At 36.1% G+C, this 13,906-nt stretch overlaps 1 long non-coding RNA gene across 1 annotated transcript in view; it reads right to left on the reverse strand.

The window, feature by feature from the left end:
• LOC123606506 overlaps window positions 1–13,587 on the reverse strand; it is a 50,023-nt gene extending 36,436 nt beyond the window's left edge. Inside the window, exons 1-3 of the long non-coding RNA XR_006716318.1 lie at window positions 13,230–13,587; window positions 12,608–12,783; window positions 3,389–3,541 (exon numbers count right to left, since the gene is read on the reverse strand). This is a non-coding gene — a long non-coding RNA (uncharacterized LOC123606506). The remainder of the gene's footprint in view (window positions 1–3,388; window positions 3,542–12,607; window positions 12,784–13,229) is intronic.
• Window positions 13,588–13,906: the final 319 nt, after the last annotated feature.

Consider the following 13,906-nt stretch of genomic DNA (forward strand, 5'->3'; position numbering starts at 1 on the left):
ATAATAATTAATAAAATCAGGTGTGGTGGAATCCTGGCTTGCTTTCTTCTCTAGCTGTATAAATTTGCATACCTGAGTTAGCCTTCCAATCTACTCATTTGTGATTTTTCATAAAGCAAAATAAATATTAAAATATCTGGCCCAGGTTCAAAACAAAATAAATAATAGTTTCTTCACTGTCCCCCTTATTAATTGTAATTAGTCTAGGAGCTTTGGAAGAATCCCAAAAATAAAAAAATAAATGTAAAAATATTTCCTCTTGCCTCAATTTAAGAAAAAGCCCAAATTAATTTTACATTATTTTGGTAATAACAGTTTGTTCCTGCTTGCAGAGATTCTTGTCTTTTTTTTTTTTTTAAGAAAATCTTGCATCCAGTGTAGAGTTAACAAAAACAATTAAAAGGACTTTAGATATTAAGCCTATTAAATCCTATAGTACTCCATGAGGCCCTTGCCCTGACACATTAAAATATATTTTAAAATGTTTAATAACATTGGAATGGTCAGACTTGCCTTACTCATGGGTTGAAATGGTTAAGTCTGGTGGTTGCCAGTAGCAGGAAACAATTTGAACTAATAAGCACAAATGGCACTTTATAGGAACGATTTGGGAAGCATCTTTTCTTTAAATACTCTTCCCTCTAATACTTCAAGTTTATCCCTTTTTTCCCACAAATTGTAATTTAAATGTCACTTTCTCAGTGAGTCCTTCTATGATCTTCCTTAGGACACTTACAATCCCCTATTCCCAATTCCCTCTCTGAACTATATATATATATATATAATATATTATATATATATATATATATACACACACACACACATATTTATATTTATATTTATATTTATATTTATATTTATATTTATATTTATATATATTTATATTATTTATATTATTGATTTTCTACTTACTCTTACAATATGTAAGGTTCATTAGGGCAAGGATTCTAGACCATTTTATTCATTGATTTTTGCCTTAGCAACTAACATAGAATCTGGCATACAGTTGGAACTCAGTAACTGTTTAGTGAATAAATGAATGAATCTAAATCTCATGGAATCTGAGGAAGAAAAAAAAACTTGGCTTCAGAAAGAGCCAAGGTCAGGTTCCTTAGGATTATTTAGAGTTTTCCCCTGGAGCTCTTCCATTGACATGGAAGTCCATTTCTATGCATAGAATTTGTTTTCTGAAGTCTCAAAGTTCATTCTTTGTCAACATACTCAAAAGTATTTGTTTGAAAGAGGGTGTAACTGACTTGCCTGCCATTAGCACCAAATGGCACCTCAAACATTTCTGCTTAGATGTGGGAACAGTGGCCAAAACTCAAACACTTACCAAGTGATACAAAGGTGTGAAGCAGACTGGGTATGATTCACCGGGGCGTAGTCTACCCTAGTAGTGAATAGTAGGGAATAGCGTGCTGAAGCAATGAACAAATTCCACTTGTAAAGGGTGAATGAACCCCCATTCAGTCTCACTGATGTTCTATTGGGCCAATGCCCACTTTTCTTAAAGCTTCTGATTTTCAAAAGAAGCTATAAATAGGTATCTTTCTATACAATTTTCTAATTTCAAAATAGTGAAAATTATTTAAAATATTGCATTAAAATACACTGTGAAGGTAGTGCAAAACATCTGTAGAGGACGGAGGTGGCCAACAGGCCAGGTGTTTGTAACTTCTGGACTAGAGAATCTTACCATTCTAGTTATCTAAATTTTATGATCTAAGCCGTCTTCACTTTATTTGTAATGCTTACAAAATTACTAACAAAACTTGGTGCTTTCCAAACTAGATTTGTAGAAAACATAGTTTTAAAGTGTTTCCTTCTCAAGAATCCCCTTTATTCCCTTGATTATTTTAGTATGCTCATTAGAACCTTTTCTATCTCCATCTCCCTTGAGTGCTAAGTAGAACAGGTGAGAGAATATTGCATTTGCACATAGGAAATCTAGTTTCTATCTCTGGATTTGTCTATCTCTTACTGGCTATGCAAACTTGAATGGAGTGATCTCAACTACTTAGATCTCTTCCACCCTTAAAATGAGAATGACAGCACCTGATTCTTTTCACCTGATGTGAGGCCATGCACATGAAAGAATCTGTAAACTATAAAGTGCTGAAAATGTAAGACTTACCTGAGTATAGTAACACCATCACTTTATATGACAGTTAAATCCCACCGAATGCTTTATTTCTAATAAAATGCTTTATTGCCAATAAATTTTTTTTATTTCCAATAAAATTTAGAACGCATAATTGTATGTTGCTGCTGACACTGCAGCAATATTCTGAAATGTTCTCCAGACTCTGATTTTTCCTTAGGTTGTAATTTATAATTTACATTATAGTACCTTATACATTTATTTTCCCTGCCACCTAACTCATCTTAGCCTTTTTCTGTCTTCAAATCAACTTTCTGCATATCTTCTTTTTGTTCTCAAGTACCTCCTTTCAGTCACCTCCAACTGCATTTATGAAGTCATATTTGATCCTTCAATTATTCTTCATTTTAAATCACCTTCTTTGTTAATCTCTACTTTTAAAAATCACATCTAGACATCATGAGCTGCTCAAATAACATGTTTCTCATGAAGCTCCCAATTCTTCCAACTAAAAACTATCTCTTACTCTTCTAAATGCCTATCTAACCTTATTAATTTAAAGCTCAATACATTTCACTTTGATTACTATTTGTATTCATGTATCAAAGTAGATACCATGACTCAGTATTGTTCAGTTTTGCAGCCTCTGCAACTCTGTTGGACTTTGTATATAATAGGTACTCAAAATAAATTGGATGAATGGATTTTTTTCCTTAATTCTATTATCTTTATTTTCCTGCATCAAAGTCAAGTATTATTATTCTGTTATTTTTACTGTTTTCATGATATTCTTGTATGTTATACCTGTCAGCTCAGTATTTCACTAGACAGAGACCCTGGCAATTATGAAAAAGAAAACTTCAAGGATTCTCTCTGTATTTTTTTCTAGGTAATATATTTAACATGGTGGTTGAGATTGTGTTCCAGCATCAGGTCTCTAGGGAATCTTGACACTAACACTTTTCTAAGTAGAGAAATGATCATTTATTCCTACACATTGCTTCCTGTCATTAAACCATTTCCGTACTTAAGACAAAACATTTTCCATAATAACAAGGAAACCATTTTTTTAAATTATTTGACCACCTATAGGATGCAGCACTTTTAAAGTCTTTCTGAAAGGAGAAATAAAATTACATTCTATTTTGTCAATATCACCTTGGAGAAATCTAAGAGATTCATTTATTCAACAACTCTTTATGGGAAAGCTACTAAGAGCTAGGCACTGTAAGAAACTATAAGGGTCAGAGAAGAAGAGCCCATTTGGCGCTCAAGAACCTTTACCTTTGTAATTGGCTCAGTGCTCAACTGAGAGTACAGAGGGACGCATCTCTAACTCTGTCTTGAAGGAGGGCCATGAAGGTTTAATTGAGATGGACACTTAAGAAGAGTCTCCAAAGAAAATTTACTTGGTGTTCAAAAGGCAGGAAATACATTCTGGAAAAAAAAATGAAGGAATAGCAATTGAGAAGGCATGGAGGCACGCACCAGCTTCCCCAGGGTGGTGAACTACGTGCAGGCTGTGTGGCATTTCTGGAAAGGAGCCATGGAGCAAGATACGAACAGAAGAGGCCCTAGTGCAGAGGCCTTCAAACTATTTTATATGATAGTCTAAGCAATTGAACATTTGCAAGCAGACAAAAGGACTAATATGACATATCCTAAAGACATTACTCTGATGACGGAATAAACAATACCCTATGGAAGGTAAGGTGTGCAGGTTATTTGAAAAATCTAGTTCGATGCTCTAAGCTGTTAAAGCAGCAACAATAAGGAAAGGACAGGACGGGATATACTGCTTTGGGAGTTTGATCAATAGGAATATAGACTTGTGGTTGAGTTAATTAGTAGAACATTATTTTCCCCTTATAGAAGCCATGTTTCATATCTCTCCCAAAGTTACATTTTTCTAGGAATCTGAGATTCTATCATTCTTTCCAGGTGCTGCCATCCTGACAAGAATGGGGATAAGAATCACCACTCTGAAGTTCCCAGGTTTGCTTTCAATTTCCTCCCAATGGACACTATGTCCTGGAAACCATTAGTCTTTGCTACCACAAGTCAGCTTAGCATGACAGTTTGCACATCGTAGTCAAAAGTTTCACCAGGGTCCCTGAGGACTTATTTACATCTAGTCTTTCAATTAAATATAGAACATAATCTTTACTTACTTGGTACAACTTTGTTTTTAGATATTAACCTGCTGTAGTTTGTCTATCCTTTGCTTTCCGTTAAAATTTTATCTTCTCCTCAACAATCTCTGCTCTTCCCTAACTTCTAATTTAGCTCACCCTTGAGCTATAGTTGAGTTACTCTCTTTTTATGTAATGCACATTTTTCCTTAGGTTTTTAATAAGGTTGTTACAGGTGACTCCAGGCTCCCTGTGTTCTAATTTCTCTCTAAACGATTCCTATTTCTGTTACTGGCTCACACCAATAAGGGAGGACAAAGAAATATGAGACAGAATGGAATTCTGATACATTACATATTACATACTGTGAAATTAAAACTGTTGGATCTACCCTTAATTCATTAATTTTGTTTTATTTCCCTCGAATTCTAGAATTATAATTCAAGTGCATACTAATTGTTCCAGTCATTCCATATATTCATCCTAGTATTGTTTTTAAGCACAGAAAAAAAATTGGAAACATAAATGTACTAAGATGGCATTTATAGTGATTCCATTATAGTGTATTTAGATAAAGTACTAAGCAGCTGTTAAAAATTATTATTTTAGTCTGCATATTTTGACATGAAAACCTATTCATTATACATAATAGGGAAAAAACAATGCACAATTAGATGTGGAGTATGACCTCACTTTGTGATAGCTTTCTCTTTATATGAGTTTGAGTGACAGAATTTCAGATGACTTTAATTTTCCACTATTTTTTATTTTCTGGCAAAGGGAGCACATTGAACATTCAGAACACTTTTCTTTTTATTTGGTAATAGCTCTCCTGGTTTTGAATTTTGCTAAAATTTTCAGAATCAGCTATTAGTAAGGTGAATGATCAACGCTATATTTAAAAAAAATATTTTCATATGGTGTTGAAAAACCAAACAAAATAAACCAAAAACCTTCAATCATTTTCTCTGAGTTAGCAGCCATTGTCTGACGAGAGAGAAACACTGGTCCTCACCTGTACTGAAGTCCAGTTGGGGTTCATTGTGCAAATGGTTACACCAACATGACTAAATCAACTGACAACTCCAGATTTACTATTTCTGAGTTTGCAGTTAAACCTTATGTCTTTTTCTCTTAAAAACTGAGAACAAATTGAGGGTTGATGGGGGTGGGAGGGAGGGATGGGTGGGTGATGGGTATTGAGGAGGGCACCTTTTGGGATGAGCACTGGGTGTTGTATGGAAAACAATTTGACAATAAATTTCATATTTAAAAAAAAACGTAAGTCTTTTTTTAAAATCATAAACTGGGTTGTTATTGTTTTCTGTCACTACATTCTTTGTTAAAAGAATCCCAGCTCCCCACTTTCCAGTCCAGGGTACAAGAGCACCATTTAATATTATTACTCCATACTTAGAAAAGGAAAGGACAGTGACTGGGCAAGATGACATTCAGATCTGTTCTTATTTTCTTGGTGGTACACATCCTGACATTTTGTACTTGATAACTAGTGCTGATATATTATGTGCATTTTTCTTTCCTTTTATTTGATTCCCCTTTACTGTGGCAAGTCTTGTAGGAAGGGGAGATGACTTCTTCCAGTATCCAGTGGATTTTTTCTTCCACAATCTGGAAAATTTCATCATGAAACCTGAAACTCAATATTATGCCACCAACACATTTTGCATGTTAATTCGCCAAGAAGATAAATCACATTTTCTCATGTTTCCAGAATCCCCAGGATTATAGGGCATCCCACACTTGCTCCCTGGATGCTCTACACTGGAGCCCCATCTGGTTTTCTTTTCGAAACATGTTCCCCTGAGATTTTCTTTAATTTGAATTGTATTAAATTCATCAAACTTCTTAATGAGCCTTGGGCATTGTTCGACTTGTGTGGCGGTCTCTCCTGGATAGTAGCAGAGGGGAATCTTAACTGCCTCCAGTACATGTACTTCTGGGCGTTCCCATCAGGTCTAAACACTGTTTCACATTATGTGAATGTCATAAATAACTTGGTTGAAAGGGTCAGTGTTTTCTTATCTTGAAAAGAGTCAAAGGGCAGTTTGCATTTATCTAGGAAATGCACCTCACAGATGCTAGTCTTAAAAGCTCCTCAGGGGACGGGTGGGGAAATACTATTATCCTTACATAATTCTAAAAATCTGAGGGGGAGTGAACAAACTGCACAAATTCTTCCCTTTCCTTTTCATCAAGGCCACAACAAAAGAAAAAAAAAAACATCACTGGTAATTTTGATTTTCTTACACTTTGGTATCTTCTCAGAAGTATAGATTTTTCTTGTCACATCTTAGCTTATTTCCTTTAGGATATCTTTTATTTGTACACAAGGTGGGTTGTCAGAGATTTCCTTCGCTAGTACCCTGGAAACAGTCTAAAGTGTACCTCCCCAAATCAGACGAGCAAAGCCAGGGTTTTTTCTTTTGTTTTGTTTTCCTGTGATGAACTGGGATCTAACCTAAGAAATTTAACTCAAATCAGGCTTTAAAAAAAAAATAGAGTTTGGTAACTGTATTTTAAAGGCCCCCTACACAGTCTCCAGCTGTCTGGATCTGTTCCTGGATGGAAATCGTAGATGAGGTCTGTGATAGCTCCCTATTGAATTTTCAGGCCACCACCCAGTTTTAGTTCATGCTATCTGCTCTTCGCCAAATTCCACTTCCTTTAGTCTATAACCCACATTCATTTATTTATGTTTGAAGTCTGGGAAAATCAGCTTCTAAATACAAAAAAAAAATTTTGAATTTTACCAATTTACCTTAAGGAACTCTCAAATGCCTGCAAAATTCTTCTTAAAACAAATATTTTGAGATCAATTCTATTTTATTGTTGGCTTCTGTACCTGAATACAAGTTGTTTTTTCTTTAATCAACTTTGTTGAGGCATATTCTATATACAACAGAATGCACTTAAATTAAGTGTACAGTGTGATCGATTTTTACAAGTATACATATCCATGTAGCCATCCATTCACTCAAGATACAGAATAATAGTTCACTCCCCCCAACCCCGAGTGCATATACTGCACCATTTCTGAGGTGGGACGGAGGCTGGCAGGTATGGGGGACTGAAAACCAGTCTGTAGAGCTGGCTTAGTTGAAAAAGCAGATAAGAATGACATGAAAAAAGGTTAGACAAGCAGGTGAGATCTGATCTTGCATGAAATAAACTTTGACTTTATGTCCAATGTAAGGAAGCCGTTGGGATGCTCTATGGAGAAGAAGAGTATGATCTGATTTATACCACATTTTCTGTCCATCTCCACCTGTCCGATCCTACACTTTCCACTGGCCTACAACCCCTATTTCAGGCTTTCTGGTCTCATCCACAATAATTTTTAGTGTATTCTTTTTAACATTTTTTAATTAAGAAATCTTTACACCCAGCATGGGCTCAAACTCACTACCTCAAGATCAAGAGTCACATGTTCTACTGACTGAGCCAGCCTGACACCCTCTTTGGCATCTTTTTCACCCCTTGAACTTTCCTACTACATTGTGTCTTCCATTACTTATGCTATTGCTTTTATTCTACTTTCTAGCATGCAAAAGGAATGAAAGATGGAAGAAGAACTTTTAAAACATATTGTCACACGGCCATAACACTAAATTGTGTAATCATTCTGATTGGCAATTTACTGCTATGTAAGTAGTTATATGAAGAGCAGGATACAGTAGGAAAAAAACCCATTTCTTAAATGCATACTTTCTGGCATTACTCCAGACACTGCAGGAAACACTGTGCACCATAGCATTTAATTTAATAACTACCAGGCTTAGTAGATGCTACTTGCATTAGCAAATGAAGAAATAGTTTCAGAGAATTAAATCAATGTGCCCAAAGTCACCTAAGTGGTAAGAATGTCCAGGTCTTTAAGGAAACAGAAGCCATTCTATTCTCCTAACTATTGATCTCCTTAAAATTAGGATTTACTTTCTAGGAGAAATAATATTACCACTTAGACCATGTGAACAGAAAGGGGGAAGGGATGCAATATTTATACTAAGTTCCTAATAAGTGCTGTTCAATAAGCTAGGTACTTAAAACATTACTTCCTATAATTATTCCAATAATCTCAAAGGAAACAAATTGTTTTCCACATTTTATTGAAAATAAGGCCTAGAGAGGCACTGGGTGGCTCAGGTGGTTAAACCTCGGACTTCGGCTCAGGTCATGATCTCATGGTTCGTGGGCTTGAGCCCCGAGTTGGCCTCTGTGCTGACAGCTCAGAGCCTAGAGCCCGTTTCGAATTCTGTGTCTCCCTCTCTTTCTGCCCCCCTACTCGTGCTCTTTCTGTCTCAAAAATAAATTTAAAAAATTTTTTAAAAAGTTTAAAAAAAGGAAATAAGGCCTAGAGAAGTTAAGGAGACTGCACAAAGTCACACAGCTCATTGAGATAGAGCTGGAATCTGATTCAGCTATGTCTGTTTCTGATACCCACGCTTGTTTGCACCTAACTGTGCCACTTTTATAAAGGAAAAGTTGTCATAAACTCTAAGCTGAAAAGGTGCATAATAATTTATGCTGCAGAAGCTTTTATCCAGAGATGATATAGAAAAATCTTGCACCACCAGGGAGGAGACCAGTAATCTCCCTCTGCTTTCTCGGTGTCTTTGAAAGAGAACACGGTTGTCAAGTACCCTAGAATTAATGACATCTTTTGATGGAATGATGGAAGCCTAAGAAGGTCTGTGCTTCAGGACCCCTACCACAGAACAGGAAATGGAACTTTTCCCAAGAGAAATGAAGTTGCCTTCTCTGGGGGGAAATCCAAAAATAAGGGGCAGGGAAGAAGCATTTAAACGGGCGATCAGTAGGAAGACGTAAGATGATAAAAGAACTGGAAGTCACAAAAGTCACTGGCCTCCTAGTTTTAATAAAAGGGATAGTCTCCAGCCACACTTTATGCAATGAATTCTTGGACATACGTTTCTAAATTTTATCTTTAACAATGCAGGTGTTTCCATCCAGAGCCAACCCCTCTCTTTACCTAGGATAAAAGGATTTCTTTGGACTATTTATATGATTTAACAATCAGAATGTGCATTTATTCCGTTACTGATTTTTTTGTAAGTTTATTTATTTTGAGAGAGAAAGAGGGAGAAAGAGCACGCATGTGAGGGAGGAACAGAGAGAGACTCACAAGTAGGCTCCGCACTATCAGCGCAGAAACTGAAGCAGGGCTTGGTCCCACGACCCCAGGATCATGACCTGAGCCAAAACCAAGAGTCAGATGCTCAAATGACTGAGCCTCCCAGGTGCCCCTATTTTGTTACTGTCCGTAGACCGAGTGTTTGTTGCTCCCCACTGTCCCAGACAGGGTGTACTACAGTTTGGGACGTGTGACTTTTCTCTGATTATACCCAGGATTAATTTTGAAACCAACAAAAGAAGGAACTCACTAAAAATTTATTTTTTCAATTAGATTACTACTCATCAAAAATTCTAGTAATTTTGAGTAAAATATAAGTGTTCCAAATTGGCTTAACACTTGCAAACATGTCTTAAAACATTAAAGGGAGTTAATATTTAACATGTTGACCCTTATAATACTAACATATAATTTATTTTGTTTTAATCACATTAGGATCTACAAAAAAACCCACTAGATCATATAAAGGTAGTATAACAATTACAAATGCATTCGTAATGTCTATATCTAAAATATCTCCTCACTGTGAATATATTATTGGATGGCACAGAACCATACTAGCTGGTAAAGTGATTTTTAGCTCAAAATAGAATATCTGAGTTGTTACTAAAGATTTTCAGATTGAAAAAACAGCAGTAGCTCTGGCATAAAATTATTCATCTTGGTGGAGAATAAGAATAAGAATCTCTTTGCCTATGTAGAAAAAGCTTTGTGGCATGGTCTGACAGTCATAGCAAGGTTTTCTTTCTTTTTCCTTTTTTCTCAGTACATTTAAAACTAACATTAACCTGGCGTTCCCTAGATAGTTTTTGATTTCAGTAGTCGTGCAAAACAGTCACTTCTCAAAATTGGTGTGAATAAAAGACCTTAAACCATATGCCCCAGATATTTCTTCCTCTGGAATCGATTGGAAGACTATATAAAAGGCCCCAGAGAAATTCAGCAAAACATCAGGACCCTTTGTACTTTGTAACTGACTATAAAATACATTGAAATAGTGTAGATGTCATCTCTAGTGGTTTCGGGGTGGGGGGGGAGGGAGAAAAAGAGGGTGAGGAGAGCACGCAGCAGAGTCCTTTGACTTTGTGGATTATGATAAAATGGCCATGACTTGTGTACATGCTTCTATTTACAATCCTTTGGAAATACTGCCAAGAATACAGGGAGAAAATAAGGAGATTCTCTCATACTATATCTATGTATCAATATACCTACCTATCTACCTATCTTCATAATATCAGATTTATCTGAAGTTTACCTGAAATACACAAAATATCCTTTTCAGAATAAAGAATGCATTAGGATATTAAGAAAGGCTTTTTGACAAACATAGATCAGCACCTCAGAGCCGTGATATGTGCTTGGCCTAAATTAAGCCATTGTTTCTTGGGTCTTTCTTGCATATACTTCTAGAGGACTCAAATAAATAATAATAATATGAAGTAGCTGAGAAATTTAAAAATAGACTAGTGTGGTCTAATGGTAAATGTTTCTATGCCTATCTATCTACCTATCATCTGTCTATCCATCTAGCTATTCTAACCAAAGGCCTTTGTGTTGCTACCACCCAAGACATATTTTGACCCCTATTTATTACCATACCTTGTTGCTGCTGTTGCAGTTGTTACAACCATTCCTTCCCTTTCTCCCATTACACTCTACTTAGGACATTTGTCAGAACTCTGAATATAGATTTGACAGTGGAGATGTGTCATGGACCAATCTCCAAAAGAAAAAAAAAAACACAAAACTCATTATAACTGAAATAAATCATATTTAAGAAATTACTTTGCAAAATTGGTCATCCTACTTGTTGTTTGATCACTTCAGCATTCTTCAGTGAATTGCATATAAAAAAAGGATAGAAACTTTTCTTTTTCTTTGAATATGTCAACTCTGAAGGTGTAAACATAAGATTCATATCTGTAATGAAAGCAATATTAGAGTTCTCAAAATCGCAAATCCCCAAGGAGGTAATGCCTCAAATGTAAACACTGCTAGTTGCCTTTATTCACTTGATTCCTCTTGATGTGTTAAAAAACAAAAATGATAACAAGAGCCTTTATGAAAAGCATTTTTACGGTGACCTCACTTCTCCAGAGCATGAGCAGGAATTGGTATGAGGCCAGGATAACAAAAGATGGTATTTCTTTTTAAACTTACTTCTGTAAAGGTACCTTCCAATTTCCCATTTTTTATGTTTCTCCTTTTTGGAAATAATTAATCTTTTGAGAAAATAAAAATTGAAAAGCATTTGCTCACTGAATTGGAGACTTTCTTTAGAAGAATTCCTTTCAGAAAGCATAGATCAAATCTAAGCTCATAGTTCGAATATGGAAATTCTCTTGGTGATGAAAGTTATACTTAGTAAATGTGGAATGTGTGCTTCATACTTTAAGTGTTCTTAAAAATAATAGCCATGCCAGTGAACTTCAAGATGATGAAGTTTAATGGGCCCTGGAGTCTGAACAGATCTCACTGGTGGGATCCAAATATAAATTTGCAACTAGCAGCGTGTGTAGAATCAGCACAAATCAGTACGGAATCGTGGTTCTGGTGGGAAAAACATGTGTGCCCATCAGAGGAGTCCCTGGCTGGTGCAAGTGATTGAGGAATTGAGAACTTTGGCTCCACTAAGTACAACTGGGTGCTAGACAGAATTCCACTAGGAAATTTTTGCTGAGATTAGAATAGTTTAAAAAGGATGCCAAGAAAAGCATCATTGGTGCTGCTAAGACAGATGAAGATACGGAAAGTGAAATCATCCGACATTATACGGGATTCTGAAAGATGAGGAACTAATAAAAAGTGTTGTCTTTAGTCTTTGGACCTGCTTTTTTGTTTGTTTTCATTTTCCTTTTCCTCCTCCCTGTCATGGTCAGTGGTTGACCTACAATTAGGTTCAAGTTATTTGGAATCTCTGGCACTAATGCCATCTGGCCTGGGAATTCCAATTAATTATTTTTGTGAAATAGCTACTATCTTAAAGCAAATCATTTATACTGGCAGAAGGTCAAAGCTAGTACCAGAGTTTGAGCGCCTAAAAACAAGTGGGAACATATCCCTTCTCGTCTTGACAACGAAAGCAATTAGGTACTACCACAGGGGAGTGTGGGATCCCTGGCATTACTGGCTTTTACTTTGCTAACAGGAAGGAGAATGAATGATGTGGAAAGGCATAGGAAACTTAGCTCTTACCTGGATGGATCATGTCAAGTTTTGGTTTTCCCATTTCCCTGAATTTCATTTATTATTCTGGACAGTGCTCTAATTTTACAAAATGGTCATGAAAATACTGCTGACAGGTGAATTTACATCCATGGGCCATCATTGTCATCAGGAGACTGGGTCCACAGTGAATGAGCAGCAAGAATCTGGGAAGAGGCAATGGACGCAGATAATATGTTAAAAAGAAAAGACATTCTGTTAAAGGGCCATTTTAAATGTCACAAGGCACCCCATGCCCTAACTTTTTCCAATCAATATAGTTACAAGGTAGTTCAGCCCTTAAACAAAGAATGAGAATATGAAAGTAAACTATGAAAATTAACATATTTATCATATTATTTCAAGTATTCAAATATCTTTATACTAACAAGAAGGATATTAGTATATTAGGAACTTATAATTAAAGGCTGAATTGTTACCATATACTGAGTGGGTTATCTTATTTTCGATAGAGTCAAGGAAAGGAATAAAACCAGTCAACTGAAAACAATTATTTACTGAGTAATACTTTATTGATAGAAATTTAGGAGTTAAACAAGTCCTATGGTTTATAATCTAATAACAAAGAAAGGTTATCTATCTATGCCTTTACCATTCTCTGTGGAAAGCTGTAGACTTTTAGAAACACTGGACATGTCCTTGCAGCTGTGTGCCTTGCTGTACAGGGAGGAGACAGCAGCATTTACACATTGTCTACTTTAGGTCAGGTGTTTTACACAAACTATCTCACACAATCTAGATTAAATGTCACTGAGGAAAGCCTTATGGTCATCTTTTTTAGTGGATAAAAACATGAACCTCAAAGGGAAAAAATAACTCCACCAATGGCATATTGTTAATAAGAAGTGAAGTTTGGATTTTAAACTAAATAATTCTGAAGCACAAATCCATATTTGATTTACTTCACCAACAAGCTAGAAGTAGAAAACAAATAAACATATTTTTTTAAGTTTATTTATTTATTTTGGGGGGGTGGGAGGGAAAAGAGAGAGAGAGAGAGAGAGAGAGAGAGAGAGAGAGAGAATATGGTGGAGGAGAGACAGACAGAAAGGGAGAGAGAGAATCCCAAGCAGGCTCTGTGCTGGCAGTGCAGAGCCAAGGTGGGGCTCAATCTCACCTCAGCAAAGATCAAGAGTTGGACACTTAACCAACTGAGCCACCCAGGCACCCCAAATCAGATTTTTAAAAACCTGTACTTTGGGGCACTTGGGTGGCTCAGTCAGTTAAACATCCAACTCTGGTTTTTGCTCAAGTTGTGATCTCAAGGTT

This window comes from Leopardus geoffroyi, chromosome A2 (assembly GCF_018350155.1).
Source record: "Leopardus geoffroyi isolate Oge1 chromosome A2, O.geoffroyi_Oge1_pat1.0, whole genome shotgun sequence".
Lineage (NCBI taxonomy): Eukaryota > Metazoa > Chordata > Mammalia > Carnivora > Felidae > Leopardus > Leopardus geoffroyi.